The sequence below is a fragment of the Panicum virgatum genome, chromosome 6N (genome assembly GCF_016808335.1).
Source record: "Panicum virgatum strain AP13 chromosome 6N, P.virgatum_v5, whole genome shotgun sequence".
NCBI classification, from domain to species: Eukaryota; Viridiplantae; Streptophyta; class Magnoliopsida; order Poales; family Poaceae; genus Panicum; species Panicum virgatum.
Genome location: NC_053150.1, coordinates 1,286,028 through 1,313,524, shown reverse-complemented (window position 1 = coordinate 1,313,524; position 27,497 = coordinate 1,286,028). Strand labels below are relative to the sequence as shown.

Here is a 27,497-nt window from a genome sequence, read left to right as displayed (position 1 = left end):
ACACCTCTGGTATATGCTTGTAGCTCTGATGCCAGCTGTGGCAGAACCGCCTAAATTATCCCGGCTCAAGTGCGTAAACCATCACCATAAAGGCAATATTAGCTTAAACGCACTTCAAACGGAACAATTTTTGGTCTGTCGGGTAACGTCCCGATACAACCACCGATTCTCGGATCGAACAAGCATACCCCGCACGAAGGCGAGTCCAGAGATATTACAACCACAATTTTACAACACAGGCATATTAAAGATTACAAACCAGTTCAAAAGATTATTACAAAACCAACTTAAGTAAAACAGTTATACAAAACATAAGTGTAGAATCAGAGTTTAAAATAGCGGAAGATAAAACACGACGGCTACAACACGTCGCAAAAAGGATACCAGGCTAGCCCAGGCATGGTATCACTCGTCATAGTCATTGCCGGCCGAAGACGTATCCCACTCTACGGACCAGCCAGGAGGCAACGAGCAAGGATAGGTTAAGCTAGCGATCTGATCCTCAAAACTCATACCTGAAAAAGGGTTTCAACAGCAAGGCTGAGTATTCTAATACTCAGCAAGACTTAACCGACAACGGGTATAAAAAGCCCACCTTAGCTAGACTATGCAAGGCTTTGTAAGGCTCTGGTTTTTTCCTTTGCTGAAAAGCAATAAAGAGTAGGTCCTTACTTTCAAGTTTTAGCTTCAAGATTCTAGTTGATTAACCATTCTATGTATGCATCTACTAACCAAACATGGTGGAACTTCTAAGCAAACATCAAGATTAATAAGAATATTGTTGCTCTTATTACTCTGTGTGGCAAAGAGATCAAGCAGTCTCATTTCATCGTGAGAGGCGGACGATTCTGAATCGAAATTCAACCTTGCAAGGGTAACCTAGCACACACGTCTGGAATACCGTCGGGTCATTCCCAAACAACCGTTGACCTTTCTTTCCGGCTTGTGGATAGGAACACTCTCCCCGACTACAGGGCTCCAAGGTCCACCCGTGCTCGGTCCACCCTTGTCCCTAGAAGTCGTGGTGTTGCGCAACATAAAATAAAAACCTATCTCTAAGAGAGAGTGTCAGGTATATCCACTCCCCGGTCCAATCGGCTACTAGGCTTGCCGCGTACCATATTTACGGCATGTGACTAGTACTTTCAAAAACTTAACCAGCACTACCACACACCGCGACCTTAGCAAGTTCATCAACACAGACGGGGTATCACATAAGGTCATGATATCGAACACAACCCCGTCCGTAGTCCTTATATTGATAACAGAAAGTAAACAGGGAATTCCTATAAAACTCGCGAGTGACAGGCGATCACTCGACTTTTACCGGTCCTATAAGCTTAGCAATTATTCGAACTCAAGTCTAGTGTTCAGTACATAGGTTCCTAGGATCATGCATCTAGAGTTTCAATTCAACTCCTATGAACTGTAAATGCACAAGTAAAATAATACAGTAAATGAAATTAATTTGAAGTATAGGTTATGTCCGGGGCTTGCCTTCTCGGTAGTTGCTAACTATTTCAGCGCTAGGCTCTTCCGAACTTTGGTTCGGGGCTTCAGTTAGTTCCGCAGTGTTCACTTGAGCTTCGAGATCACCTCCGTCAGACTCCGGAATCAACTCGTACGTCCCGTCTGATAAAATAGTCGTATCTATATGTAATGCAAGAACAACATTATAAACAAACATGGGCAATCGTTTATAGAGTAGTTAAATAACAAATTTAACTACACAAGGCATCATGATCAACAGCACAAAAGAAGTTGACTAACTTCATAAACAAGTGGGGGTGATTTCCTATACAATTAAGTCATGGTTTACAAATAAATCAACAACTCAGAGTACAAATAGAAATAAATTACACCAAAATTACACTAAACAGAACATGAACATACTAAGCTATCCTGCAAAAATCATATGAAGACATGTAACCATTTAATCACAATAAATCATTTATGCAGGCAACACCTAGTACAAGTCTGAATTATACAGATCAAAATAGATCAAAACAGAAGCTCAAAAATTAACAGGAGATCTACACAGGGATGATCTAGCTACTGTGAATTTTTCACGATTTTATATACACGGAATTAATTCAGATAAATTAAACAAAACAGACACCAGTTTAACAAGATTCAATTTTAACTCCTATTCTAGCCATGAACTGAAGCTTAAACTTCCTGGACAAGCTAATATACTCAAAAAGAACATGCCAAAATAAAATCATGATTTATTACAAACAGAAACTATTTACCATAAATAAAGTGTACTAAACAAAGATTAAAACAAATAAATAGCTACACAAGGGAACTGACCATGAAATTTTTATAGTAAAGCTAGTGTAACATGATTCAACTACCACAAAAATTTCAGAGCAATCCAAGTTTTTAAGCATCAGATAAGAGAAAGATTAAAGAACAAGTATTTATATACCTATTAACACAAAACCATTTATACAGCAAAATTTTGCAACTAAAGCCTAACATATTATGGTTCTACTGCATAGAGCTCTTCAAGAGGATTCTAAAACATCAAGATTTGATATTTTACGAATTTTCTATGAATTGATCTAGAATTTCAAAGTTCACTGAAAAATATTACAAAGCAGTCCTTAGTGCACTATTCACATGAGTCTAGGTCTATTCAAATAACACCCTGAAGTTTTGTTTCTTCCACCCCGAGGTCCCTGGGCCGGGTCAGAGAGAGGGGGCGGCGGTTGACCGGCGATTTCCCGGCGAGGGGCTCACCGGCGGCGAGAGTGGAGGGGTGCGTGAGCTTCACGGGTGCAAGGCGCACCTCTGGGTGGCCTAGGGTCGCGGGGAGAGGCTCGGAAGCGGCGGCTCGGCGGAGCAGGGCGGGTCGGCGGCGGAGGCGAGCAACGGCGAGGGTGCTCCGGTGAGGTTTGGGCGAGGGGAAATGGCCTGGGAGCTGCGCGAGGTCGAGGCGGTGCTAAGGGTGGGGGCTGTAGGGGTGGAGCGGGTCTGGGGTGGCGGCTCCGCGGCGGGGTGGAGCTCGCCGGGGTTCAAGCAGGGCGGCGGCGGCGTTCTGCGGCGTGGGAGCGATGAGAGAGCGAAGGGAAGCACGAAATCGAGTTCTGGGGCTCTTGTAGTGCTCGGGCGCTCGCTAGAATAGAGCGGCGGGCTCTGCAGGGGACGCTCCACGGCGGCGTCGCGGTGGCGGCCGTCGGGGAGGTTCTGGGCGCGGCGGGGGCGCGTGGCGAGGGGTGGAGGCTCCAGCGCGAGGCAACAGGAGGGGGAGGAGCTCGCCGGCGACGCGTGGAAGCCAGCGCACGGCGAAGTAATGGCCGGGAAAGCCGGGAAGGCGCTCCACGGCGGCGCTGTCGGTGGCCGGCGGCGAGAAGCAGAGCAGGGAGGGGGAGATGGTCATAAGGGCGATTTTGCAATTTCCAAAAGTTCCAAGGACCTTTCTGTAAACAAGCAATAACTTTTGAACTAAAGCTCAAATGAAAAAGTGCCCAACATGAAAGTTGTTCAACTTTTCAAGATCTACAACTTTGATGTTGTGCAAAAATTTATTTGACCAAAGATTCAAGAGCTAAAATTAAAATCATTGAAGGGATTTTGAATTCCAGGAAATTTGTCTTTTTCAAAGCAATTTCACTTCAAATGTAGACCTTCAAGCAAAAATCGATGCCATGCAATAAATGCACTGAAATTTTGCACAAACACCCTTCACTAAAACTATAATTGCTCAACCTACTCAACACAACTGCAGAAAGGACCTTGCATAAAATCATAATTACACATATACCCTTTCATAATTACAAAAAGATCCTTTTTAAGTAATTCAAGCACATGATGCATAGCAAACCTACACCATTACTGTGCAGGCACCTAATTAAAATACTGTGTAAACACCCGGGGTGTTACAGCGACCCTCTCTCACACCTCCTTTTTAACCTCGTAGCCAATGTCTTCACAAGGATGCTTATGAAAGCAGCTGACCACAACTTAATTGTTGGTCTGATGAAGAACTCCATTGATGGGGGTATCATTAGTCTGCAATATGCAGATGATACAATTCTTTTTCTAGATAATGATTTAGACAAGGTCTGGCACTTAAAGTTGCTTCGCTGCCCAGCAACCATTGTTGGATTAGAAGGCATATTAAAAGACAAGAAGAAACTAGTGAAGGTTGTTAAGAAGATCTTAGGCCTGAAAAATACCTTTGTGACGGTACTCTCAGAATTGGCTATGGCTTTGTTATTTGGATTTCTCATGGACATTCACAATGCTCATAAGAAGAATTTATCTTGGGCTGGGGGATTCACTGTCAAGGATATGGTAGTTATCAACGGATGTGAATTCAGAATAACCAAGAAACCGCGAGAGTTTGGAATCCATAGTAAAGGTCATGATTTCTTCTTCACATTCTTAGCTTAGGAAAAGCGTTCTATCTCCAAAGCTAAGGACTTGCAAACACTTGAGAAGATATTTACTCCTTATCTGCAATCTGGTGATAATCCAGACTCTGAAGATGTAAAGGATATCTGAAGACTGAAGAGCTGCCATTGTTCTATGGTGACCTTAGGAGAATTCTGAAAGGGGTCACCACGGATATGGTGCAACAACCATGGTTTTGGGAATTCTTGCTCCATCATCCAGTTTTTGAGGCCTCACTAGTTCCCAAAAAACTGGTAGAACTTCTTCACTAGTTTTTTCTCAACCCAAATCTTGTAACTATGAAAATCAGTAATGTTCTAAAGAAGTTATACATTGAGGATGAGGACTGGCGATGCAATCCCTGAATCCAAGACTCATGTCCTCAATGATGTATATAACTATGAACCTGGGGACCAAAAGAATAGGAACAGTAAGGAGCAGAAATTGGGTCAAGCTCAGAAAAAGAACTTGGGTCAAGGCCGGCCAGAGGAAAAGTTTGAAAACTGTTTTGGTGGCCTTGTCAAATACAACAGGCATTTCCTGCAACACGCAGGTGATTATGTCGAGGTAGAAGACCCACGACAGATTGAAATCTACTTTTCGCAAGTCTTTGGTTACCTTCCCGAACTCTTGTTGCTCTTATTGAGTGAGGGATTCTTTACAGAGGCAAGGTATGTCTTCTTCTTGAGAGTTTCAGTTTTGTAGCATTTCTTTCCCTAAACCCTAAAAGTGACTTACCCTCCTCTTTTGTAGTGTTTCCCATGCATGGGAAGTCTATTCTGCATTTCAGGTAAAGACGGTTGATGGTTTGCAAGAGATTACGATTCTCAATCTTAGTGACTTGCTGACCAAATTTGGTAACACTTATCAAGATAATTGCTCGTGATTTTGGTACTAACATTAAACTGTAGGATGTCGATGCGACATAAATACTTGGAGCGTGAGTTCCTTTTTTACTCCTATGATTGATGTTGTTGGTGTGTGTCAGTGTGTGAATGTAACTCTATGCCCCTGTACTTTAGGTAGAACCAACTTGGGATCCTAGATTGCAATTCAGATGGATCAGCCTTTGATGAGGTCTTTGCTTTTTTATATTTAGATTTTTTTTGGAAAACAAAGGAGATACATTAGTTTGATGGGTTTCTGGTTGGGTATTAAAATTAAGGGAAAAGTCTATTTTCACCCGCCAATTGTTACAAAAGTCCGATTTCAACCTACAACTACAAAACCGGACACCAAGGACCATCCAAAACTGTCGAAACTAGGCACAATAGGCCCTTTGGGTGGTTTTCGAAGGTGGTTTTCTATTTTCCAAAAAATTACAAAAGACAATTTAATGCAAAAAATTCATAACTAATTTATTTAAAATTAGAAAAATATGAATCCGGTGCCAATTTTTGTCTAAAAATATGACCTATATATTGGTGCACCATTCGAAGTTATTTGCATATTATTTATTTTATTCTAATATTTTTAGAAAAACAATAAAACACTAGCAATATAAACATATAATACCAATAGTGTGCCAATATGCATGTTACATTTTAAAAAACTTTTTTGGCATTGATTTCATATTTTTTTGATTTAAAATGAATTAGTTATGAATTTTAAAGTTTAAATGATATTTATTTCTATTTTCATAAAATTGAAACTTCAAAATCACCCAAATGACCAAATCTTTCTGGTTTGGATAATTGGATGATCTTTTGTGTCTGGTTTTGTAGTTGTAGGTTGAAAATCAGACTTTTGTAGCAGTTGGAGGGTGAAAAACAGATTTTTCCCTAAAATTAAAAAGAGCACCGATCTGTTTATTGTTTGCGCTTAGCCACTCCCACGGTCCCACCCACCATGCTATGGAAAGTCAAGTTGCCCAAGGATGGGATTATTCTTCTTTGGCATGTCCTACATATATAGCCTTTGCACCAGAAGTTGTTGCAGCACTTCTTGCATTTCCTAATCTAAGCCCAAGGCTCTCCACACACATGCTGCCCTGTCAAATTTGGAAACACAATTCCGACTCTTTTGGACATTTGAGGCATATTGCATTATCAGTGTTTATTGATTTGTACAATGTTGTTAACATTCTTCAAATTAAAATTTTGACTTTACCTGTAATTAGCTTCCAGATTTCCCGCCACACTTATGTTTATTTGAAGTTGTTTACAAGTAGCACATCAGGAAACCTAAGCATCCAAATTCAAATCCAAGAGGCAAGAGCACACAGGCTGATGGAAGGACAGAAATAGATGAGATCATGAGAGGGCAGGCCGACAGGGGAGGAAAGTTATTAAGGAAATGAGTGGTCATCAGTTACCAATAGATGAGTCAGAAGAGATGAAACGACTGAAGTGCAAGACGGAAGCTGCGTTACCAACAGCTGATCCCACTGGAATCCTGGAGGACTGAGGGTTCTACGTACAGATAAGCTGCAGTCAAGGAAATTTATCGACGGTGGTGGCGGCAAGTGATAATTCTTTTTTTTTTTGGAAAGGGGAAGATATGGCAAAAAGATTTATGTTCTTTCCTTTTTCTGTGATAAATTTTAGGTAAAAATTCATGATACGACAACGTAATTCTTAGTCATCATGGGCTAGTTTATCTTTTTGCCGCATGTTTATATGTTCTCTTCATTCATGGGCTCATGTTTAATTCTTGTAGATAACTGAGTTGTATTTGAAATGTGAGTTTATTCCCCATTTATTTTGACTGTTTGACTTGTGCCTCACTGCCTCTACCATGAACTGCTATGTCGTCTAATATGTGACATTTGACCCTTATTGCAGAAACTAGAGTTAGGTGCATGACTGTGTTGTTTTTGGGTGAACGTTACTATCTGGTTGGCAAACCTGTTCACACTCGTAGCAGCAGCGCTTAATTCGGACGCATGGTTTTTGCCACTGAATCGTGTTATAAATATGTTTCTAGGGCGAACTCCAATTCTTATTTTGGCTTTACATATATCACGCAAGTTTGCGAAACCTGGTATGTCTGCTGAGTGCTCAGAATATTGATTTGTTGAACTTTGACAACCGTTAGTGCTAAAAAAGTGAACTCATTTTCAGAAACTTTGTCCGATGGCGATCAGTTTTTTTCTGCTGAGATCTCAGAATTCATGAAAAAGGAAGAATTAAACGAGTTCATCCCTTTTTATATACATGAAAAAATATATGAATTAGGGATCATCATATAGAATTCAGTTAAACTCTCCCACTTTCCTCTGAGTAAAAGGCAGGGGCTCTGATTCGTCTGTTGATACAAGAAGAGAACTCTTGCATATTTCAGGTCAAGTTGAACCCTGTTTGGAGCATGAAGAGCGTAATCACAATGGGCGACACGTGCCACAACAGTTTTTATACTTCTAGCTCACCAGGGAAATGGAATGCAATTCATCAGTGATTAGATTTCTTTTCATAGTTGAAGAATTTTCACTTCTAGCTCACGAGCCAATGCTCCGTGCGAGTGCTACGGGCACACAATATTAGAACGACATTTACTACAAATATTTTTTTCAACATTTTGACTGCTCCATAGCCTTTGATCTCTAAAAAACAGAACATGGAGACAGAGGCAACTCTATCTATGCCTTTCAAAATAACAAATTGACTCGTCCAGAACAACCTCCTCCACAGATTATGTTACACCAATGCAAAAACAGCGGAGAAGCTTATTTCCTTTCACCGTCATCATTATAATAGGATGAGTTTTTTCTACATTTGCTTGTAGCTACTCTCATCATCAGTATACCATCATATATATGTCCACTTACTCATTTATCACTTTGAGTATGTTCATATACTAATTCTAAGATACTTCAAATAGATATATATATAAAAAATTTTAAAAGCATCCCTATTTTTAAATATATGATGATTATACCTTAGTCTTAGTATATAAAAATAAGTATATACATATACTTTATTTCACATACCCAATATATATATCATCATAGATATTTTAGTATGAACACATACTCCACATACATACTGTACGTTGAATCAGATACATACTGCATCATAAGATACGCACGTGGGAGTAATTACAAACGAGTGTGGAAAGGATTTTTACACGCACGCACGCACGCGGGAGGACGGGCGTATATATGATGAGTTTTTACTAATACCTGAAGAAACGACAACCACCTCTATCCACGCAGGATACATTCCATCCAACAAAGACAAAACGGTTAACAGGTACTACCTCCGTTCTTGATTACTTGACGTTTCAGACAATTGAAATGACTTGCAGTTAACTACGTTGAGCTGTCGGAAACGTCAAATAATAACGAATGGAGGGAGTACAATGATTCCAGAAACAAAGCATTTACTAACAAATTGTCAGGGCCATACATTGTGCATTAAAGATAGCTTGTCCAAAAAATTTAAGAATCAAAGCACAGTTTATTAAGATGGGGAAAAAAATAAAATTATTGCACATGGCACAATTACGATACGATAACTTATGACAACCTCAACCCTCCATCATCTTTATTTGCTGTAGTAGTATGATACCGTGGGACAGCAAGGTGTATGCAAGGCCAAGCCATTACTATAATTTTGCCCAGAACACCTATGAAGGGTGTCCAATGTAAGTTGCTCAAGTGAGACTGCGCTCTTGACAATACAACATGTTAGCTCAACCAAGCTCTTTGCAGAGCTGAATCCTATGATCTCCACTCTCTTGAGGTGATCGTGGCGGCTTTCAGGCAGCTGCCTCAAATGTGAAGAACCTTCAAAAATCGATTCATGCTTCATATCTTTCTGAGCTACCTGAAGACAACCAGGAAATTGAATAATTAGACACACCCAAATGAGTGACCATATTTAAATTTGCAGGATAGGATAGGATGGACAGCGCCTTACATCCAGGTTCCAAGTCACCAGGGAAGGAGATGCATCCAAGAATGAAACCAGAGAAAAATAATCATAGGAACAGGACCAAATCTGAATGGTAAGGTGCTTGAGGTTGAGGAATTTGGTGGGTATCCACCTGCACAACAAATATGCCATGTTCAGATTATTAATTATACACCAGCACAGCAAGGTATTACTATTGATGTATGAAACTACTGCTAATCTGCAGTATACCTCAGCGTTCGTATGTAAGAAAAGAGTCTCAAGATTTGGCATAATGGATGCAAGCTTAGCACGAGCATAATAGACGACGTTCGCATGGTACAACCCCAAGACCTTCATCGTTTGTGATGCTTCTCCAAGGGAGAGTTTTGAAAAATGTCCGGTAAATGTAAAATTGGAGAGACTTGGTGCTTTATTCTCTACAACTCGGAGTTGCCGACATCCAAAAACCATCAGGTAGCTAAGCTGCTGTAGCACAGAAGGTATCTTCAGGACGATTATCTCGTTGCAATGAGTGAGGTCCAAATGCTCAAAGCAAGGGAGTTAGAAAGAATGCACTCCAATTCATCCCTTGTGATACGCACGTCCGTCAGTTTCAGTCTTGTTAGGCTTCTCAATGGGCCAAGTTCAAGTGTGGGACGGAAGACACAAGAACAAAGTTCAAAAGATCGAATTGAGCTTCTAACTCCAACGGATAAAAGTGAGCATGGGAATTTGTACTCTTCATGTTCATCTAGAAAAAGTGTGAGCTCTTCAATCCCTGCTGTAACAGCAAATTGAAGCCAACGGTCGATATGACGAAAGGAATTGTATTGACGACATAAGTTAAGCCTCAGTATCTTCAAGCCAATGCCTGAGTGATTTTTTTAGAATGCTGTCAATTCTGGGGCTTAAATTTCCACCACATGCCTTTGAGCAAAGCGCTTTTCGAGTTAAAGTGAGGTTGGGATAACATCTCCAGGAACTTAGAAAGGCATGAGAAAGGCAAGCAGCACGAGCAGCAGCATCCATTGGCATTAAAGAATGTATACGGCGCCATATGTCCTGCATGTTGTCAAGGGATACAATTTCAGTTTTATTAAAGCCAAATACCTACTATGGTATCTATTCTTGCTTGCATTCACAAACTAGCCAAGCATTCATGTCTCGTAAAATGCACTAGATGATGGTTAGAGTAGTCTCGGTGAAATTAAGATTGCAATCCACCTTGCTTACCTCAGGAAGACACGGGACTGAATATCCTGATGTTTCTCCGTCTTTGGAGACGCCACCATCGACTTCATGACAGGGTGAGGGAGAGCCCTGAATTTCATCCATTGTAGCAAAAGGTCCATCTGGGACCCAACAATCATGGTTATGATGATAGCTCATCTGGCGTGGAGTAGATCAAAGAGAATAAACTCAAAGCTGAGAAGACAACAGTTTCTCGAAATATCCACTCAAAGCCAAATTTTCCTTGCGAATCAACCGAATTTTCTTACGAATCAGCCGAATTTTTCTTACGAATCAGCATAGGGGGCTACAGTCTACGTACTAACCTATGCTGTATTCTGGTAGGGAAAAAAAAGGGGTCTTTTCTAACTAATACATGTAGATATATGAGGATCCTTAAAGGAGCACTATTGGAGGATTAATCTAACAAAGTGATAGCTGTTAGCGAACAAAAACAGATATATTTTTCTTTATACGAAGTGATGTAGAAAACTAGAAGCGCATCATCAGAGACAGTTGAGACTTACTCGAGTCCAGAGTTTTAATTTCCGACCGGACCGGCCAAACCGCCTGCCTCCGGTACCGGTATACCGGTCCGGTTTGGTCGGTTACCGGTCGGAACCGGTGGAATTCAAATTTGAATTCAAATTGCGCCGTTGAACCGGTTTGCACCGGTCTGTATACCGGCCGGTATACCGGTGATTTGAGAATAGCGCTGTACCGGCCGGTTAGACCGGTATACCGGCCGGTTTGGCCGGTTTACCGGTGAGTTAAATTTTTTTTCCGACGGTTACAAAATAGATCCCCGGTGTGAAATAAAAGGAAATTCCGGCATGAGCTATGCAAATATTAATATAAATGACCACACCAAAGCAACAATTTATAATTATGCATACAAATACAATAGTAATAAGCGTGCATACAAATACGGAGTCATACACTTATACACATGAAATAAAAGTTCAACGTAGGTATGGGAAGACCCCCATTTGTGACGCGGTTTGGTATTCGACGGTGGACATCAACGCGATACCTCGCACTCTAAGAAGGTCAGCCTTATAGTGTTGCCAAGTTTGGCCCGTCCACGCCGATGTTGTCTGCCATTCCCGAACTAACATAGTGTAAAAATAGGAGTCTTCCCATTCGTACACCCATCTCGTCGGTGGCTGCATGTTGATGTCAGGAATGTGGTAGTGAAAAGAGTGCCTGGAATCGCTGTAGGAGGAAGAAGAGTACCGTGGAGTGTCGTTGTCAGTCGGTCCACCTGTTCTCCTCTGTGATTGCGGTGCTTCATGGTGTTGTCGGTCAAAACCCACCGGCGAGTAGCGACAGGCAACACGAAGAGCCGGGAGGTCGCCGGAGCGCTGGCAGGCACTGCTGCCTCGGACAACGGCCCGCAATCTGGCACACGCCGAAGATTCCGGAGAATGTAAGGCATGCCACCTGACCTATACCCAATCAGGAAGGTGCGAACGTGCTTGCAACGATTTGCCTGCATACACAAACACGTGGAAACGTAAGTCCGAGCCGTGGTCGGCTCCCCGGGACGACTCTTGCATCGGCTTTAAGGAACCGATCGAGTCCCGGTGTCAGATTGGATCTGCATCTATCCAGATTTTGATGAATAAAGTAAATAATTATGAGAAACTTGCTTCAATTAAATCTAGCTGATCCGATCCACAACAGTAAAAGCTTCACCACTAGATCGGAACATCCTACATGTGACTAGGCCTAGCGAACATAACAGATAACTAAACCATAACAAAAAACAGAGGCCTAAGAACTAGCATGAGCCGATTCCCAGAACAATCTCTATTAAGGCTAAAATAAAGCATCTATTACATCACCGGAACATCCAATCCGTTTGCAGGGCCTAACCTAGCAGATATTGAGCTAATCCTTATAGAATAAGAACAAACCGTAACAGATTGGATCTACTAGATGGAAAAGAAGCAAGGTGTTAACTCTACGCAACTAACCCTCTGCAACGAGAATTAGCTTAAGATCAAGCATGAGTGCATAGAGAGAACATGATATTCGTAGATGGTAAACAATAAGAACATGATAGATCTACTAAAAATCATGCTACGAACATCAAGATAACTAGCACTACTCGCCATCAAAAACGCTTCATTACGAGTAATACCAAGGTAAAGGCAAGGACAATGTTGCCCTGATTGCAAGAAACGATCAGGGCAACATGGCGCTTACTTGGATGAAACCCTAGAATTAGGGTTGGCGATGCGCCGAGAGTTGTTGTTGCAAAACGTGATGACGTTCTTTTCTTACGAATATCATAGGGTACATATTTATAGTCCGAAGACTTGGGAAATAATCTAAACTAATGTGTCCATATCGGACTCTATCTCTAACTCAATCTGAACTAAATCTAATGATACACGGCCCATAAGGCCCAAATGGTTATGCAGGAGCCGATTTGTAAGCCTTATTCAATCTCTTCATTAAGCCCAACTCACTCGCGGGCGATAACACATGCCCCCTTGGTTTTGGCAATGATAATTCCAAAACCACTCCGTCGCTTCATCTTCCCGTTAATGCTCATTAAAATACACTGCAACCATCAAGGAAGACGCAACATCTCTGCAATTGGCTCCTCGTAGGATGTGAAACTGCCGATCCATCTCCCATTTTTTTACTATTTAAACTCATCCCGAATCGGCTCTCTTCACGGCAAACTCATCTTCCTCCCAAAGCCAAGTAGCACAGAAAACCCCACCTTCAGCAGCCATGGCGATTTCTTCCTCCTCTGGCTCCAACTCCATCGGCCATTCTTCCTCCCTTCCTTCTTCCCCTTCCTCTTCAGACCTGTCTGCCTCCTCCCTCGACTCCATTCCAGAGAGTCGAGAACCAACGCTGGAATACGATCCGACGGCGGCACACGAGGCGCTCGCTCCTCTGCATTGGGATGCAGAGGAGCCGGAGAGTACCAGCGACAACGGCTTCTCCTGGGATGGAGCCGATTCCTCCTCGGAAGAGGAGATCGGCTCCCCCTCCAGCGACGACGAGCCGATGGGCGGAAAGCCCTTCCGGTTCCTCGGGTCCTCCGAGGAGGACAGCGAGGAAGAGAGCGGCGGTGGTGGCAGCTGGAGCGACGACGCCGAGACCGATGGCGGCAGCAGCACCTTCGACGGCGCCAGCGACGACAATGACGACGACGAAGACAGCGACAGCGGAGATGCGCCGGCTCGAAGCCCCAAGCGCCGTAGGTTCTAGGTACTTACGAGTAATAGGTGTAGGTAGTAGTACTGTAAAGCTGAAGGAATTATCCTTTGTCAAATCGGCTTCTCGCTTGTAAAAATCCAATCTTTAATGAAGTCTTTTTCTTCGTCTTGTTTGTTCGAATCTCAACCAAAAAGCCGACGAAATTCAAAATTGGAAGCAATCCGCATAAGAACAGAACACCACCTCCACTCTGAATCCGACTCGCAATAGACACTCCAAGTCCGAGCGTAATTCGAGAACCCTGCTCCATAAATTCGAGCAAAACTCGCAAAATCATCCAGAATTCGAATCAGAACCCGCAAAACAACCAAACCCTAAGTCAGCAGATCTAAACCATGGCGGATTCTGCAGCTCAGACAACGAATTCTGCAACCAACGATGCGGCAATCTACGGCCTGAAGGTAACATTCAGCCTACCCTTTTGACTTTTTTCAGCTTGTTAAGCCTCCAATAAATTAAACTCTGAAATATGACACCACATGTAAATTTTTGAATCTCTGAACTTCAGGTGTCAGACATACTTCTGCCGCATCCTTCCAATCCCAAATCCTTTTGTCTTGGCCCACGAACTTATGAAAATCCCACAGATTTAATCTCTTGTGAAGCAAATAGGATCCCTTTCGTTAATCAAAAAATTGATTTGAACCTCTGGGCCGACTGCTTAAGAGCCTGGCCTAACCCTCCTGAAAGCTGGACTACATGGTATAGCAGAGTAGCAAAAACTTATATGCCCTTGTGGCAGAAATTGAACATAGCCGGTGCACTTAGCTTATCATTATCACCCCTTGACAAAGATGAGAATCTTCTGAAAACCATCGGCTATTTTTGGTATGATGCCCTGAACTGTTTCCTCTTTGGCCACAGTCCCATGACCCCTACTCTGCTAGATGTCACCATGATCACTGGCCTAAACATTGGATCCCCTAATCCTGCTGCCCACAAAATGGCAGAAGTTCCCTTTAAACTTTCATCCAAGGCAAACAGCACAAACTGGGGCACTTACATGAACCAGCACATGAAAACAAAAGGTCCAGTGGCTGAAAAGGAACACACAGCCTTTTTAAATCTATGGTTAGAACACTTCATCTTCTGTGGACCTTTCTTAGCTCCAACTAAGAATTACCTTCCTTTGGCCTACCACCTGGCCCATGGCAACCACACCGGCCTAGGCAAACTTTTCCTTGGAGAAACATACAGATGTCTCCACATGATGACAATCAACTTGCTTAATCAAAAGAAACTCAAAACTGGAGGCCCTTGGTTGTTTATTCAGTTATGGGCACAACTTTACTTTCAGCATCAGATCCCAAACTTTCAAAGCCTAACCAAGAACAACTTTCCCGACGAAAACAACAAGTTAATTAGATGCACTAGCTATGACCAAGCCTTATTCAGCCTCCCTAGCAGTAAACTGAATCCAATAGATGCAGCAAACTGGTTCAGAGTTTTCTACAAAGGATTAGAACAATCCACTCTATTTTCCATTCACTGAATCTGAATCTTTTGAGAACCCAACTGCCTTTAGACTGGATAGTTTTGCCGATGACGACAGCACTCGGCATCTATATTCCCTGATGATTCGACCTGGTTTCCTCCCTGTTGGCATGAGTACTTCCAATAGAATTATCAAACCAGGCTATGAAACCTATCAACCAGTCATAGCAGCTCGGCAATTTGGCTTAGGACAAGTCCCTCCCCATTTTCATATTCACCACTTGGTGGAGAGTAGAGCCGATCTGTCTGATGGTCTCACCAGTTCAAGATGCTACAACATGTTTGGCAACCTCCACATTCCAATACCAGCCGATCTGTCCTTCACTCCCTCATCAATCGACTTTTGCACATGGTGGGGAATGTGGAAAACTCATGTTTTCAGAAAAGCTCTAGATCTTCGACTGCAGCAAATTGATCCTGAATATGTAATCCCCGAGGAAGAGGTACTGAACCTGTGCACTTTATCCTTTCTGAATCCTCTATCCCTTTACTTGACTAATCCTGCTCACCCTGCTTACACCAACAAGATGATCCAGAACCCGTGACTAGTAACGGAGAACCATTCCACTTTCTTCCAATTGCTCCTGATGTCTTCTTTTGCAAGGGATCACCATCAATGAAGAAAGTAATAATGGCTGCTCAGCCAGACTTACTCCAGTCGGCTTCTAAATGAAGACAAACCTCTGCAAGTGTTGCCCCCCGAGTACCAACTAAGAAAAGGAAGATGATCACGAGGCGAGTCATCAAGAAGTCAACACAAGCTTCCCCGAGTCCATCAGAGTCTAACACCAACCAGGTAACTCATCTTTCTAAAACCTCTTCTTCATTGCATATATATGTATCTTGGTTGACTGTAATTCTATTTCCAGAACGCAGCTGAAGGCATCCCTAATACTAGCAGCTCAGTACAACACGAAGTCATTGTTCATGAAGCTGAAACTGGAGCAACTGAAACTTCCAATGCTCTGACGGATGTGTATGACGAACAAGCTGACATATTCGAAGCCCTTGTTGTCACCTCCAAACCAACTGGACCGGCCGCACTTAAACTGATCATCACTTCTCGTTCAGAACAGGTAACTTTATGAGCCGATCTAAATTAGCTGATCACTCCATTAATGCACTTCGCTCCAATTAATCTTCATCACGTCGACAGGGCTTCAATATTTCAGACCTGCTCTCCTTTGACCCAGCATCAATGGGTCTGAATGCACTAGATGCAGAAATGCAATCACCACAGCAGCCGATTACAACTACAAATCAACTTCAGAATATCAAGTGTTTGCTCTCTGCTCCAATCACTGCTCTAGTTGGTGATTCCAGCGAAATAAAGAATGTCTTCGAGCAAATAGAATCCCAACTGCCAGAGCCGCTGCAAATCAAGCTTTGGCCAGCCAGCAATCTTCCATTCTTCCGGGTAGAAGTGAATAAAGCACAACAAAGAATAGAAGCACGTCATTCTCAAGTCTCTCTGAAAGCTGACATTGCTCAAAAGTGCAAGGCCCTCAACCAGAAGAAGGCAACTCTGGATATCAAAGCTGACGTGTCTGCCAACATGAACCGACTCGACCTCCTGAAAAAAGAATTGGCAGAACTCGAAGAAAAAGTCCGCACAACCAAGAAACTCATCTAGGCCGAGGAAGCTTCTATTGCAAACTCCAAGCAAGAAACCCAAGAAATAGCTGAGCAAATACAACCAGAGTTTGCAGAGATAAGCACCTTGAGTCGGCAGATAGTAACAGGCGACGACAAAGATGACGAAGCAATCATAGTACGAGCAGACGCCGTCCGCACAGAAGCCATCCATGCCATAGAAGAATTCGTGAACTAATAGATAGGCTCAAGAAACTTTTAGCATTGCTTGTTAACCTAAAACTTGTAACTATTTAAAACATCTTAAGTCGATGGTCACACATCGGCTGTCTCGCTTCTCATATATTATCTCCCTTTTTTTTACTGGCCAACTCAACGTGTTGGCCTCTCGTGATTTTTTTTAACTGGCCAACTCAACGTGTTGGCCTATTACAATACAACCAGATGGATCTCATCGGCTCTTGTTAGTCGCCTTCCCACATGCTTGGAAAATATTTCTTGAGGTGTTGGTCATTAACCACCACAGGAAACTTGACACCATCCAACTCTTCAAGCATGTAGGCATTTCCAGGCAAAACCTGATCAACCTTGTACGGCCCGTGCCAAGTTGGAGACCACTTGCCATATTTTCTATCTTTGGTTCCCAATGGTAGTACTGCTTCCCAAACTAGGTATCCAACCTGGAATTTTTTCGGCCTGACCTTTTTGTTGTATGCACGAGCAACTTTAGCCTTATTTTCCTTAATCTTCTCCAACGACCAAAGTCTTAGCTCTGTAAGATCCTCCACATTATCGCTTATCAAGGCTGCATACTCTTCAGCCGATAAATCATTCTGAAACTCAACACATCTCGATCCGGCCGTGATCTCCCATGGTAACACAGCGTCTTGACCGTAGACTAGATGGTATGGTGACGTCTTGATAGATCCGTAACACGAAATACGATATGGCCACAAAGCCTCATACAACACCTCATGCCAGCACCTAGGATATTCATCAATCTTTCTTTTGATAAGCTTGATCAGGCTCTGGTTGGATGCTTCAGCTTGTCCATTAGCCTGGGCATAATACGGGGATGATCTGATCAGCTTGAACCCCGTGTCATCGGCAAACTTTCTAAATTCCTCCGATATAAAGACCGATCCTCCATCGGTCGTGATGGTCTCAGGGATCCCAAACCTATGAATGATGTGCTCTTTGACGAAATTGATCACATCTTTTGATGCCACCAACCTCATGGGCACCGCCTCCACCCATTTCGTGAAATAATCCGTGACAGCTAAAACCCATTAGTGACCCTTGCTAGACGGTGGGTTAATCTGGCCGATCATATCCATGGCCCAACCCCTGAACGGCCATGGCTTAATAATAGGATTCATTACCGATGCCGGTACCATCTGAATCTTGCCAAATCTCTGACATGTTTGACATCCCTTGTGATATTTGAAGCAATCTTCAAGCATGGTAGGCCAGTAATATCCCGATCGCCTAATCAGCCATTTCATCTTATGAGCCGATTGATGAGTTCCGCAGGCTCCTTCATGAATCTCATGCAACACCGATTCGACTCTGCAGGTCCCAGACATTTAAGCAGCAGTCCTTCCAAAGTCCTGTAGAACATGTCGTCCCCAATCAGAACATACTTCATGGCTTTGAGTCTCATCCTTCTGGGTGCCCCCCGAGCCGAATCCTTCAAATAATTGAAGATATCGGCTCTCCAGTCTCCAGGTTCTAGAAACTGAACTTCCACATCGACCCCATCGGCTGTTTCCTTGTAACCGGAAGTCATCTGTGCCAAATCATTGGCTTCATTGTTCAGAGTTCTACGTATCCAGTGGAAATTAATGTACCTGAATTGTGACATCAACTCACGGCATTGCATCCATATTGGGAAAAGAGCCTCGCTCTCACATTTATATTCCTCCGTGAGCTGAGAAATCACCAATTTCGAATCCCCAAATATTTCCACTGCCTCTGCACCAGCTTCCAGGAGTAATTCCATCCCTCTGCGCACAGCTTCATATTCTACTAAATTATTGGTACATGGAGCAGTCATCTTGATGGAAAAAGAATAAGTCACCCCTCGAGGTGACACCAACAGAATTCCCACGCCGAATCCATCATCGCATGCCGATCCGTCAAAAAACATGGCCCAGGCACGTATAAACAGTGCAGCTATATCGGTGCTGACCATGTCTGCCACGAGATCCGCTAGTGCCTGTCCTTTGACTGCCTTCGTGGGCTGATATCGGATATCGAACTCCGATAATGCAAACATCCACTTTCCAAGCTGGCCTTTCAGAACTGGAGCCGACAGCATATATTTTATGACATCCGATTTGCAGATGACAATTGTTTCCGCCGAGAGCAAAATATGATGAAGCTTTGTGCATGTAAAGAATAAACAGAGGCAAAGCTTCTCGATCTCAAGGTACCTGGTCTCGGTGTCTAACATGCGCCTGCTGAGGTAGAAAACCACCCTCTCCTGGCCGTCGTGCTTCTGAACCAATACTGAAGCAATGGAATTGTCACCCACGGATAGGTACACATAGAAAGGCCTATCTTGTTGGGGGTGGAACCAACACTGGAGTCTTCGATAGATATTCCTTGATTTCATCAAAGCCTTCTATTGTTCTGCCTCCCAGCAAAACTCAGCATCAGACTTGATTTTTACCAAACCCATGAACGGCTCGATGCGCCCAGACAGATTGGAGATAAATCGTCTGACAAAGTTGATTTTGCCGATGAGCTTCTGCAACTCCTTCTTCGTAGTAGGCAGTCTCATTGTCCTTACAGCTTCCTGACTCTTCAAGCCAATCTCGATTCCCCGCTCGTGCACCAGGAATCCTAAGAACTGACCGGCTGAGACACCAAAGGCGCACTTCTTTGGGTTCATTCTAAGCCCAAACCTTCGAGTCCGTTCCAAGACCTGACGCAAATCTTCCAGATATCCCCCAGCCAATGTGGACTTGACCACGACATCATCAATGTAGATCTCTACCAACTTGCCGATGAGATCATGAAAAATGTAATTCATGGCACGTTGATACGTTGCACTAGCATTTTTCAATCCAAAGGTCATGACGAAGTACTCGAACAACCCGACTGCACCTGGTACTCTGAACGCGGTCTTGTGTACATCCTCTGGGGCCATAAAAATCTGGTTGTAGCAGGCATTACCATCCATAAAACTCATCATCTTATGACCAGCCGCTGCGTTGATCAATGTTTCCACAACAGGCATCGAATACTCATCTTTTGGCGTTGCTCTGTTGAGGTCTCTGAAATCCACGCAAACTCGCCATCGGCCATCTTTCTTTTGGACAGGGACCACGCTAGAGATCGACTCAGCATACCGACATGGCCTGATGAAGCCTGCATCCAGCATCTTTTGCACCTCTTTCTTAACCTCCTCTAGGACTTCGTCCTTCATCTGACGTGCTGGTTGCTGAAACGGCCGAAACCCCTTCTTAAGCGGGAGCCGATGCTCGAAGATGTTTTCTTAACCTCCTCTAGGACTTCGGCCTTCTTTATCTCATGCAAAACAGTCCCGGTACTCCTTCAACAGTGCTATCATTTGCTCACGCAAGATCGGGTCTAACTTTTTGCTGATAAATGTCGGTCGCAACTTATCCCCGGGACCGATATCGACTTCCTCCAAATCGTCAGCAGACGTAAATGTGACACCTCAGGTGTTAGCACCTTTAAATCCAATCAATGTACCTTAGTTAAAGTTAAAAGAAAAATTTGAGAAATTTATTTAAAGAGAAAGGATCAAATAAAAGACAAATCATACAAAAGAAATTAAAGGAAAAAGAAAAAAAAAGAAGTGAAAAGCTACTCAAAATTTAATTCAAAAATGTGCACAAAATTTTTGTTGGCTCATGAGAGGTGTTTCAATTGACATGTGCTCAATTGAACTTCAGCCAAAATCAAGTCAAGAACTGAATAAAACTAAAGTCCTTTTGTGCAAATATGCAAATGTGCCAATAGTTCAAAATGTGATTTTCAAATGAAAATTTGCATAACACAAAAGTTGTAGATCTTGAAAAGTTATGCAAAAATGGTATTCAACACTTTTCCATTTGAGCCCTCTAATTAGGAGAAAATTTTAGTTTACCGAGAGGTCCCTGGAAATTTCAGAAATCACAAAAGAGCCCCATCTCCATCTCTCTCTCTCCCGGTGCTCTGTTTTCCCGCCGCCCGCCGTACGCCGCCGGTGGACCTCGTCCACCGCGCGCCCGCGGCCAAATGGACCCGGGGAAACCGTTTAGCGCCACCTGGCCTGCCCCTTGGCGCCCTCCCACGCCCACACGCGTCCCAGGCCGCTCCCGAGCCGCCACGACGCCCCAGCCATGCGCCGCGCCGCTGCCTCCTCCGCCCGCTCGCCGTCGACTCGCCCAGGCCGAATCGACCGCCCCCAGTCACTCCTTTCCTCACCCAGGAGCTCTGTGGCCTATAAAGACCCCCAGAACCCCCGCAGTCGCGCCCCTTCTCCCCTTCTTCCTCCTCCCGCCGCTCCGCCATGGCCGCCGAGATCCAGCTCGCGCGGACCGGCTAGCCCAGCCCCACATTGCCCCCTCTGACCACCGCAACAGCTTCGCCACCTCCCAGTTACGCTCCACGCGCGCAGAATCGAACCCAAACCCCCTCCCGACGCCGTTCCCCTTTTGCGCCGCCGCCGGCGAGCTCGGGCTCACCGCGGACCGGCCAGCTCCGGGGAAAACCGAGCCCGATAGCTACCCCAGAAGCATCCACGAGCTCACGCGGTGCTCGTGCGCGCCTTGTTCCCCTACCCCAAGCCCTCCTTCGCCTCCAGCGCCGGCGAACCGAACAACCGACCCGCCATCAACGCCGACGAGCTTGAACCTGTGCTCCAATCGCTCGAACGTCGACCAGGGTAGGTGTTCCTCGATCCTTTCTTCCCCACGCGCCTCCCCGTGGCAGCCCCGGTAAGCCCTGCACCGCAGAACACCACCGGCAAGATGCCACGACGGAGAAGGCCGGCGAAGGACCCGGTTGTAATTTCTTTTTTTCGTTTAAGGGTGTCTCTGCAAGTTTTACAGTGTATACCAGTGAACTTCTAAAATGCGAAACAAATCACAGAAAAATCAGAAAAATGCAAACTCAACTGATCTGGAATCCTTGTAACAAAATCTACAAATTTTGTAACATTCACATTTGCAGAAACTCAACCGAATTTAATCTAGGGAAAAGATTAAGAAAATCACCTTATGCATGTTCATGAAGTTCTGCTCATCAAATGACATTGATTTTTGGATATGTTATAACTAATGGGATGCTAAGATCACAGTAAAAAGATGACATCAAACCAAAACAGTTATCAGGTTAGAACAATCAAGATTCTCTAATCTGTTGTTAGCACTCTCGATTTAATTCTGGAAAATATGTACATGAACTTGCTCTGAAAATTTTACTACAGTCTTGTGCCACTGAATCCCTGTAAGTCTCTAAATTTCAAATTTATTAGAGTTCATTTGCTATATACCATGATTCATGCTTGTTTAATCAACTTAATTCCTCATATATAGTTGTTATGCTCGGAAAAATCCATATTTATTTCTGGAGTCTCTTTTTAGCTCTGTGTCCCTATATAAAAATTTTGAGCTGCAGTTACTGAGTTTGGCTTTGTCGAATAATCATGCTTAGCATCTTATGGTTAGGGTTACTATTTTTTTGTTCTGGGAAATCTACAATGTTTCTGATCTTTATTTTTGGGCATGATCTTGCTTAGAGTATGTTCTACCCTTGATAAAAAGTTCAGATGCAATGCTGGTCAAATACATCTTGAGAAAATTATGCAAACTCATGTTAAGTTAACTGAATAACTAATTTAGTATAGTGAGTTAAATCTTGAAAAATTTTCTGGAGTATGTTTAACTCAGTACTAGTCTCTGGTAAAAATTTGAGAACCAAATCCTTAGTAAAACTTTCTGTAGATTTAATCTTTGTTAATGGCTTGCCGTTTTTAATCTTTTTTATCACCTCTGCTATATAAGTATATAAAATCTGGAAAAATTTCAGTACTGAGTGTATGCTTTGAAGTTGCTTGCATAAAATTTGTAGCATCAAAATCCATGTGGAACATTCTGTACAAAAATATGAAGTAACTAGAGTAATCCATTTGCATGATTAGTTATAGTTTTTGCTTTATGGTTAAATGCTGAAATCTATACCATAATTACTTATTTTGAATCTGAGTTACTTTAGTGTTCATCACTAGCTCTTTAGTAGTTGTGATGTTAAGAAATAATGAAAGCATGTTATGTGTTGAAATTAAAAATGAAAACCTAAAACCCCACTCATTCATGAATAACCATAGTTATGCTTACTACTCTATAAACGATTGCCCATGCAATGAAATGTGAAATCGGCACTAAATTAACTTACGTGGACTACAACTTTATCGTGAAGGAAAGAAATTGTTATCCATGAATAACTCATAATCTTGCATTGCATATAGAAACGGTTAATCTCGCGGACGGAGACTACGAACTGGTGCCCGCGGACTCTCGTGCGGAGCAGGAGATTAATCTGAACTGTACTAACTTGTCTCAAGACCTGGGCCAAGCCCCCGAAGTTTTTCTGCCTGACAGTGCCCAAGAAGGCAAGCCCCGGAGCATAATCCCACTATTTTTCCGAATTACCATTCTGTTATCTATTTACTAATGTATGGTAACAGTTGGTTTTCTGCATTTAAGTTCTCTAGGCGTTGATCGAAAACCCTAGATGCATGATCCATAGGAACCTATGTGTGATACCGGATCTTTTTATCGACTAGTTGCCATGCTAAATAGGCACGGTAGAAGTCGAGTGGTTCCCTGCCTCTCGCGAGCAAATAGGAAATGTACTGACTTTATTTCCTGTTGAAATGTAAGGACAACGGGCGGGGTTGTGTAGTTGTGATACCCCGCTGGTATAGTCAAAAATGGCTAAGGTCGAGGTGTGTGGCTCATTTTGTTAAGCGTTTGAAAGTACTAGCCACATACCGAGAAATATGGTAATCGGCAAGCTTAAGTACCTGATTGGACCGGCGAGTGGAACGATCTCGCACCCTCCTGATAGAAGTAGGGTTTATTTTATGTCGCGACGTACGGGTGCAGAGTGGTCGGACTCTGTAGTCGGGGAGGGTGTGCCGGATCCACGGACTGGAAAGAAAAGGGAAAAGTAGCGTGGGCGGGAGCGAAGTCAATCCCCATGCGTGTGGTCTAGGTTCCCCTGGCCAGGTTGAAATTCGATTCGGAATCGTCCGCCTCTCACGGCATGAGATTGCTTAATGATTTCGGTCACATAGAGTAACAAGTGGAACAGGATGATGATAATACTGCTGGTTGATTAAATGGTTGCTCTACCATGTTTGAGTAGAGTTAGTTGCAAACTTAGAATGGTTGATTCCACTAGAATCTGGCTAAGTAAAACCTGAAAGTAAGGACCAACACTTAGCGGCATTTTTGGCAAACAAACCTCTCCAACCAAAAAGCTTGCATGTATAGTTATCGGACTATGTTATATCCGGAGACGGGTCAGTCTTGCTGAGTATTAGTATACTCAGCCTTGCTTGTGGCACTGTTTTTCAGGTACTAACTTTGAAGATCTGTTTGCGAGTCTTACTTGGCCTTGTACTCTGCCTCCGGGTTGGTCGGTTGAGTGGGATGGCCCTTCAGCTAGTGCTAATCACCCTCCCGCTGAGTGACGCATTCGTACGGGCTTTACCGATGCGTCACGTTATTTCGTTAGTTATCTTTTAATGCTTCCGCTGAACCTTGAGACTTGAATAATTTGAGGAGTTGGAACTCCTTAGTACTTCACTAGTCTGAACATGGTTTGTAATAAATTTTCCTTTCCGCTGCAATCACTCTGAGATGTATGAAATGGTTTGTGTTGTAATCTCTGGGCTCACCTTCGTGTGAGTGTTGTCTGCTGATCCTGGAATAGCGTGGCTTTTATCGAGGCTTCACTCGAGGAACTACCGGTGAGTGCCAAATTGGGTCAGAGTTGCTTAGCAACGAAGATCAGTGCACCCGGGCCCAGTAGTTTTGGGTGGTTCCGCCACAGCAAACCCGTACCCTAACTTGCCGCCGTCTGAAAGATCGACCTCGACAGCAAACACAGGGAGATAACAAGAAAAACTTTCCGGCCAACCGCACGGGCTGGCCATTCCCATATTTCCGTTATTATTCAAAACTGAATGCTCAGCAAAGGCCATTGTTTGTACATAATGTAACAATTGTAACCCCAAGTCTATATTACTCATTTTTTGGGGCCGGTCACTGGGACCGGCCTCTCTAACCTTGCTGGACTCCGTAGCTTGCCATGATGTGTCTACTCTGTGAGGCCAGTGGATAAGACCAGCCTTAGCCCGTTTTTTGTCGCTTCAATCCGATCACAGTCTTCCAGCGCGATCCCTGAGATCGGCTCTTGCCCTTCCGCATCCCAGTCATTCATATCTGCAAGCGAAACCTTGCTGGAATCATCTGCACGGGCCACCTCCACTTCATCGCCATCCCACTGGACCAAGCACTGGTGCATCGTGGAAGGAACACAACAATTTGCGTGAATCCAATCCCTCCCAAGCAGCACTGTGTATGTACTCTTACTGTTGACGATGAAGAACGATGTTGGAATGGTCTTGCAGCCAACTGTCAACTCCGCATTGAGGACACCCTGTGCCTCCGATGGCTGACCGTTGAAATCATTGAGCATCACATTGGTCTTGATAAGATCAGCAGTGGAACGACCCAACCGGCGCAGCACTGAGTACGACATCAGGTTAACTGCTGCGCCAGTGTCGATGAGGCCCTTGAGATACAATCCCTTCAGGTGCTTGTAGCTTTTCTCCTTGGGCTTCTCGAAGATGATCGGCTGTGGGCCGAGATCCAGCTGCGCGATGGCCAATTCCTCCGGTTGTGGTGCCCGAAACTCCGACGGGAGCACGAACACCATGTTCACATCAGCCGATGGCTTGTCATCGGCTCTTGGCTGCTTGGGGCGCCACTCCCTCCTTGGAGGGCGCTTTTCCACCCTTTTGCGGGCGCCTGACTTGTTCTGCGAGATCTGGACGTGCTTTCCTCAGCACATCAAGGTATTTTGCTTCCGCCTCTTCGAGATTGCGTAGGCGCTGCACTCTGCGCTTCTGTGATCGGCTGAGCCCGTCAGGACACCATCGTGGACGATGATACTTGTCTTCCTCTTCTAGTTCAAGATCATCCCTGGATAGCCTCCTCACACGGTCATCGTGATGTGTTCTGGGCCCTAAGCGCTGGAACACCGATGTCTCGCCTTGCTGGCGTCCCCGAGGCCTGCACTCCAAGCAATCATCTATAGTAAGCAATCGGCTCATGCCGGAGTTCCAATAGTACCTGAAGAATGGGCAATGCCAGTGGTCTCGTATAGCCTGGCATCTCCCCAGCGTCCTCCCTGTGCGGTGCTCATACTCCTCCTCTTCCGCTTCGTATCGGCGGCGCAACTTGTACTGATACTGGTACTTCTCCAAAAGCCGATTGGAAGCTGGGAGCTGATTACGGATGTGACGCACTTGCTCTTCAGTCACATGTTGCTGCTCCAGCTCGTGTTCATCCTGGGGCCGTTTGCCAGAAACGGCCTCTTTCCTCTGCTCGACACGACGACGGATGGGTCCTGCCATGTTGATCTGAAATGCCAAATTCTGGCCCTTGGGTCCGAAATCTGACAGCTCCACCACTTGTGGGAACGGTTGACTGTCCACTTTCATCGTGTGTTGGGCCAGAATTAATCGGCCCTACTCGATAGCCGATTGGATCTGCCGACGTAGCTCCTTGCAGTCATTTGTGGCATGGGTGAACGAGTGGTGCCACTTGCAGTACAGCCTCCCCTGCAGCTCTTGTGCCATTGGTAGCTTGTGATTCTCTGGGAGCCTCAGCTGCTTTTCTTTGAGTAGTAGATCGAATATCTGCTCTACCTTGGCCACATCAAAGTCAAAGCCCTTCACAAGCCCCTTCTGTTTGACCCACTTGCATGGGACGGGGTTTGCCCCCCGGGTCCACTCCGCCACAGCCACCTCTTGTTCCTCGCCAGACTCATTGGAATCGCCAGCTTGGGCCATATTGGCATGGCGCTTGAACTTTTCCTTGTATAGATCAGGGTGGTAGTGTTCATACGCCGTAAGCTTCTACACCATGTGTGCCAGCGAGGAAAATTCCAACTGAAAAGCCAGATCCTTGATCGGCTTAGCGAGTCCCAAAACTGCCAGATCAACCGCTTCTTTTTCTGTTATGCGCGACATGTAGCATCGGTTCTTGACCTCTCGGAAGCGCTGCACGTACTCTGAGATGCTTTCACCTCGCTTCTGCCTGACTTGGGCGAGGTCGGCAATCCCGGCTTCAACAGCCTCTGAATGATACTGGGTGTGAAACTGATCCTCCATCTGCCTCCAAGTCCGAATCAAATCTAGGGGCAGCGATGTATACCATCCAAAGGCTGAACCCGTGAGAGACTGGGAAAGGAAACGGACCCTCAGAGGATCCGATACTGAAATCATCCCAAGCTGTGTCAGGTATCGGCTCACATGTTCAATGGAGCTGGCTCCTTCTGATCCGCTGAACTTGTTGAACTCAGGAAGCCGATACTTGGGCGGCAACGAGATCAAATCGTAGTCACTTGGATACGGCTTGGAATAGCCGATCGCCTTTCTCTTGGGCAGGA

The 27,497-nt window shown here is 44.3% G+C and overlaps 1 pseudogene; it reads right to left on the bottom strand.

Moving 5' to 3' along the window:
• Positions 1 to 8,779: 8,779 nt before the first annotated feature.
• On the bottom strand, positions 8,780 to 10,582 carry LOC120679788 (annotated as a pseudogene).
• Positions 10,583 to 27,497: the final 16,915 nt, after the last annotated feature.